General features: G+C 45.7%; 1 long non-coding RNA gene across 1 annotated transcript; it reads left to right on the plus strand.

The window, feature by feature from the left end:
* The first annotated feature begins 2,922 nt into the window (after positions 1-2,922).
* On the plus strand, positions 2,923-5,012 carry LOC106811877. Its single transcript, XR_001394221.1, has 4 exons — positions 2,923-3,019; positions 3,237-3,290; positions 4,309-4,529; positions 4,743-5,012. It is a non-coding gene; the product is annotated as an uncharacterized LOC106811877 (long non-coding RNA).
* The last annotated feature ends 2,146 nt before the right edge of the window (positions 5,013-7,158 follow it).

Genomic DNA, 7,158 nt, shown 5'->3' on the forward strand with positions numbered 1-7,158 from the left:
ACAAGTTGCGCGCTCTCGGCTACAGACGGCGCTTACGCGGTCCGCCATCCAGTTTTGCGCGGCGTGAGTGCACGTCCAACGGACAGCCGCTGTGCGGTCATATTCAGAATTAATAAACAACAACTGGTTTGTCGAAGGCAACAGGAAAAAAAACGCGGCTCATATCTCACAGAGCTAGCAGCAGCAGTAGCTAGCCTGCAGTGTTGTGGCGCTCGCCTCGGATCGTCGCAGGGATAGAACGCGGGGGAAGATAGTGCGCGACCTTGGTCTAACCCTCATTTATCACTAGTGCCAACATGACGTGACTCTACAAAACGCGCAGAAGGTAGAAAAACTCCGCATCGTCGCTTGCCCCGTGACCCTACCTACATCGGCAGAGTCGCGCCGCCGACGCCCGGCGTAACACGCAACACCGGGCCACAGCAGCGCCGCCCGACCTTATAATAAAATTATCCACACTACCACCATCAGCATCACCACCGGTAAGCAGCAGCATCCCACCAACCACATCACCCCATCACCACCATCACCATCATCACCATCACCACCGGCTGACAGCAGCAGGGCATACCACAACTACCATCCACCACCACCTGCAGCAACAGCGAGCAGCAGCATCACCACCGCTACGAGCAGCAGCGCCCACCACACCACCATCCAAACCATCCACCATCACCTCACCCACTACCACGGGTGTTGTGTAGAGCTAGCTAGCATTCACCACAACCAGCCACACATCATCGCCACAGCTGCAGCAGCTAGCATCACCACAACCACCATCACGCCATACCTACTAGCTGCAGCGCAGATCACCACAAACCACCATTATCAACAGCGGCAGACAGCAGCGCAGCAGGCATCACACACCACCCATCACCACCATTCACCCAGCTGCAGCAGCAGCATCACACAACGCACCATCACCACCATCACCACCATGCAGCTGCAGCAGCGAGCATCACCACCAACCACATCACCACCATTACACCCGAGATTGCAGCAGCAGCATCACCACAACCAACCATTATCACACGGCAGCCGCGCAGCAGCAGACCAGCATCACCACAAACCACCAGCACCATCACCACCGGCAACAGCAGCAGCTCGAAATGAGTGGTTCTTAACCTTTTTGGAAGTACAGACCGGACCCTTTGAGAATCTGGTGAAAGCTATCTAACCCTTCCCTCAGAAAATGATAAAGCACATAACACAAAAATTGTGATACACTGGAGTTCACGGAACCCTGAAGCCATCCACGGACCCCCTGAAGCCAGTCCACGGACCGCCTAAAGCCCATCCACGGACCCTCCGAACCCTTTCACGGACCCCCTGAAGCCCAATCCACGGACCACTGAAGCCCATCAACGGACCCTGAAGCCCATCCACGGACCCGGCTGAAAGCCATGCCACGGTGCCTTGAAAGCCATCCCACGGACCCTGAACCATCCACGGACCACCTGAAAGCGGGGGAGAGAGAGACAGGGTTACTCGGGGCGGGGAGAGATGGTCTGTACATTTACAATCCTCGTTAAAGCGAACAGGGCTTCAGCACATGAACGTTGACATCTGAGTCTACTACGGACGGATAAAAACGCACACATACACAATTACATTCGTTTGCAGCGTACAACTATGGGGTTGCGTGCGCGTAAGACAATACGAAGCGAAAGATGGTGGAAGAGGTAAAGCTGCGGTGCATTGTGTGTGTGTGTGTGTGTGTGTCGGGTGCTGTGTGTGTGTGTGTGTGTGTGTGTGTGTGTGTTAAGTGGTCGTGTGTGCTGTATGTATGTGTGATGCGTCGACGTGGGCCGTGCGTGCGTGTCCTCGTGCGTCGTGCGTCGTGTGATGTGGTGTATGTGTGCTTGTGTGTGCGGGTGTGTGTGGGTCGGGCTTGTGATGTACACTGTTGTTGTTGGTGTGTGGTGTATGGTGTGTGCGTGCATGCGTATGTGTGTGTGAACATGGTGTGTCGTGTTGTGGTGCTGTGTGTGTGTGTCGTGGGTCAATGGGTGGGTCGTGTGTGATGGGTTGGTACACTCTGTCTGGTGTCACCGGTGGATACATGACTCAGTTTGCTGGTGGTTGTTGTGTTGTGTGGCTGTGTGTTGTGAGTGTGTGTGTGTGGTTGTGTCAATCGGATGTGTGGTTGTGATGTTGTCTCTGTGTTGGTGTGTGTGTGTGTGTGTGTGTGTGTGTGTGTCGGTTGTGCGTGAGTGTGTGTGTGTGTGGGTGTGCATTGTGTGTGTGTGTGTGTGTGATCGTGTGGAGTGTGTATTTTAGTGTGTGCTGTGCGTCGTGCGTGTGCGTGTGCCTGCGTGTCATGAAGGTGAGTGAGTGTGTGTGTGTTGCGGTGTGTGTGGTGTGTGCGAATGTGTGCGTGTGTGTTTGTATGAGTGTGTGACGGCGTGCGTGCGTGGATGTTATCTCTCTCTATGACGCTTTGATATAAATTACATATAAACGGGGTCGTAGACAGGCGATTTCAGCTATGGACTTTGATTTTATACTGGCAATTATAATCCACTTTGATCAGAATTGCTATTGCGATAGTGTATTTTATTTTTCCGCTACAAAATTCGAATAGGTTGTGGACAACGTAGCGTGAACCTATGCAGTAATTCATGCACGTGAAAAAGCATCCTATCCGTCCTTTCCTATCCTCAAACTTTACCCTCACCTTTGGCTGACACTATAACTGGGCAAGTGATTATAGTTTACGATGGCTCATGTGACCTTCGTGCTCATCTGGAGCCAAGCATGCTGTTCATACTAATTAAGCGCAAGTGATGCAGGGCACATGAATGACAGGCACATTAAATAATAAATCTGCTAGGATTTAAATAATAAAGTTGTTGGAGGGCAGCAAAAGTAGTGCCGCATAATACTGAAAGGTCAACCTGTTTTCTACAATCACGTAGAACACACACCCACACAAAACTGTATAAATAGATAAGGATATGCAAACATCAACATTATCTGCAGCGCTTCCCTGTCAGTTGTTATCTGAGCTCGCCGAAAAGTAAGTGTAAATAGTTTTCTATGGTTTTCTAAGTCGTAAACTTTAAGAAGCATGTTTTATTTATTTCCTATTGACATTGAACTATTATCTGTTAACAATAATACAATTTTACTTTCCTAATCAATTTTGTTGGCCAAGGTTCCGTTGGCTATAGTTATTAAACAGAGTAAATCGTTTAATATTTCGGTTAATATACATTTCTTTATTTGGTTTACAGGTCAATATGAAAGCCGTATCTATAATCTGCGTACTCGTTGTCCTAATGTTGATGGTACGTATAAACCATACATTTAGTTAGAGATTTTTACGGTATCTATGTTTTATTCGATTATTAAACTTAGCTGGTAAAATTGTGCCGAAGGTTCACGGACGCTGGTGAGAGTCAGATACTGGTGAATGCACTTGTGCATAAGACACTGATGCTAATCAGGTTTTGGAACGCGTTCACAATGCGTGTTTCAATCCGACTCGATGACGTCGCTCTGTTTACCAATAACTAGCACAAAGCATTCTTTAGTTTCCTTTTACACACCTGGTTGAAAACACCTAAAACACGCGAAACCTCCAATCACTGTCTTGGTAGTAACAAATTCTCCGTTGTAGACAACGGACTCGGCCCACCAACTCTAACTGAAATGTAAGAATGTCCCACATACATTTTGTATCAGCAAGAGATTTCTCTGATCTTTAACGAGCCTGCGTCAAATATTGATCCTGAACGACGGAATTAGTGGAGCTAAATGACAAAAACCAAACCATTCCTGTTACAATGTATGTTAATAAGGGGCGGGTTGAAGATACAACACTGTTTTTTTAGTGTAGGCCTACGTTTGCAATCCGATTGATTTTGAACTATATAGTTTGGATTTCGAGGTATTTAACTCTATTTTAACCGAAAAAATGTTTTGCACCAAACAAGCTTGTAATCAGCCGTGCAGTCGCGAAAGAGGGGCTGGAGCGTTATAATCCCCTGAACCCCATTCTAGAACCACCCATGTGAGTGATGTACTGTATTTCGCTTAATCAACAACGCATTTTCACCTATAATTTTGCCAAACGTTATTTCTCAAATTCACCAAGTAACACGTGATTAATTTCATTTTACCCATGCTTATTAACATTAATAACAATGTTATTTTACGGTAAATCTATTAAATTATAATCTGTTAGAAAACGTTTCGAAAAAACTGGTCTGCTTAATTACATACTTGTTAACGTTTAACGCCATTATACTAGATCCAATTGGTAATTTATACAGCCTCATCTCAGACATGTATGGTTATTGTCAGGTTGCCGCCGTCACACCAACTGATTATGGTGGGTATGGGCATCGCTCGTACTACCCCAGACGCTATGGATACGGCCGAAACTATGGTAGATACGGCCGAAACTATGGTGGATACGGCCGAAATTATGGTAGATACGGCCGCTATGGTGGATATGGCCGCTACAGTAGAAACCGTTACAGAGGAAGATATTACGGCTAGAAGATTTGATATCGACACTATACGTAAGTACGTTCGCTTATGCAATCAACGGTCGTGACGCGGAAAGCTACATATAATAAGCTATGGGCATATACCTGCAAACATATTTAATAGTAGAGTAACCATCCTATATACGATGTTTAAATTGTGTCTATCTCAACAAATTGCGCAGAGACATAAGTACTCATAAGCTATCAAGTATTGTCCATTACGCATGAATGGTTTTCCCTTTTTAGGTAGATGCTCGAGTACAGACATGACTCATGGGATTCCGTTCAAGATAGATAATGCTGATGATAGTGTAGATATTTTACAATTTCACCGTCATTCCATAAGCAATATATAGTAAGCGGTGAGAACAAAATGTTCACATCTCACCCCCATATCGGGGCAAAGCGTAAAATCTTACCAATAATTTGTAGAATCTATACAAGTACCTGAATGTAGAATTAGTTTAATATAAACATTGGCTCAAATAAATTCCTAAAACGTTTATCGGAAAGCAATTTCTGTGTATTATCATAATTACTGATCCGAATAATTGTACTTCGTAATAGGAACATGAATGCTAATACACATACATTTACTGGAGTAATAATATAATAGACAAACTATCAATATATATATATATAGACAGACGCTTATGTTTATGACATAGACAGATCCATATATTAGACAGACCATCTATTGTATCATTCTTCATACAGACAAACATATATAATATAAAACCTGTGTAAATCCTCAGACGTTCATGATCTATCACGATGACAGTGCACCTACAGGACAGTCTTTTGCTTGCTGTTGATATCACCAGTTAAAACGGCATCTTTCCAAATTATATCATAACTTAAAAATATCTTGATATTTCCGTGGTATAGACCGCATCGCATGTACTATAATCGTCAATAATACTACAACAAACATATATACAACGATATAAACGAAATGAATAGTAAGTATAGATATCTGTGCAAGTACTGTGTGCTGCATTTGTGTATATTAACAATAATGTTAAAAAAACAATCGCGTACATCATTTTTTGAATATAACATTATACCAAAGAAAACGTCAAAGGCGAAGCTGTTAACGCATACACGGTAAGACACACTAGCGTGCGTACGTACGTAAGCCAGCACTCACAAACGCCTGTATAAGTACGCATGTACGTGAGTCCGCACGCACGCATCTACTATATAATAGTGGAAGGAGCCGAAGTGTCGTTTTACGTATCTCCTCCGAAACCGTGCATTGAGCATCATGAATGGTTTCCGATGTAGAAGTATGTGAATGTGTGTTAACAATTCTATTCATCAACAACTTGAACGAAAACCGCGGTCGATTACCACTATTCAAGTCAGGGCGCCACAGTTGGCGAGTCATTGGGCGTGGGCAGGCTAGATGTCTCATTTCTGCTGCCATCACCCCAACGACCCCGTCTCATCATTGTTAATAAACTCTGGGCACCATAATCCCGTATCTAATAATGTGGCGGATCTTAACCAAAACTGGAGGCAAAGAAGGCTAGCATGGTTGGCGTTCAGTAAACGTCCCCTACCGCTACATATTGGCGATCAACGTAGCGACCCTGCATATACACGACCACACACACACGCACACACACACACAAAACGTCACACCACACACACAACACCACACAGCACGTCACACTACCACCACTCCCTGGGCTAAGCTACACAGGCACACGTCAGCAAACACACCACACACACGGGCCACACAGCCACCACAAGCAGCAGCCCGGAGCCGGCAACAGCGAGCCCAGCCGCACCCGCTGCGGCGGGCACACCACCAGCACAGCCCACACCGCACAGGCCGACACAGGCCCCTCCCCCTCCACCCCAGCATGCACGCACACACATCAGGCAGGCGTAGCCAGGAGGATCCTGAGCGCCCCGCCCGCTCGCCCCCCGACGACGCCTGATTGCGGGAGTTCTGCTGAAACGGTCATGCTTATAAGCGGTAGAGAATTATGGTGTTAGCCGCGGGATTATTTATTGTTTGTCGCGTATAACAACATAGTCCATTGTATCAATTCTTAATTGTCGCGTATATATTAGTGTTCCTTGACGTCATGGAAGTTATTGACCGTAGCGGCAGCCGGTGTGTGCTCAAGTTTGACTTCGCCTGGGAACGTAGTTTCCAATAATGCACTCCACTGCTGGGCAAGCAGTCATACTACCATTAGGCCTACGTGCTACAATAACGACCATGTGGAAATAGCCTCCCATTGTTTATAAGCCGACCCAAAAATGTAACCGGTTCAAGTGCACAGTCACCTAAAATTAGTTTAAATAACTTTAATGTTAAACTTAATTACAAATCAAGCATAACAGGCTGACAAGAGTTGAGACTCTCACAGGATATTAAAACACGTCAATTACTCTCTCGTGAAAATCGGGTCGCAGAAGTCAGCTTATCGTGAGGCGAAATGTTACTAAGACATCACCATTAGTTCATGCCGTAAAATAACCATTCTCACGACAAGTGCTGGCAGCCAAGATCGCCAGCCTAGAGGCCATTACCTTTTCAAAACATTTGTAATCGGGAGCTGGGTTAATCTACACGCCCGAGACCTTTAGAACCCGCGCCCCACACACCCCGGGCCCCTAGGGTGCTTCGCGGAATCAGAGACAG

This window comes from Priapulus caudatus, unplaced genomic scaffold (genome assembly GCF_000485595.1).
Source record: "Priapulus caudatus unplaced genomic scaffold, Priapulus_caudatus-5.0.1 Scaffold585, whole genome shotgun sequence".
Lineage (NCBI taxonomy): Eukaryota > Metazoa > Priapulida > Priapulimorpha > Priapulimorphida > Priapulidae > Priapulus > Priapulus caudatus.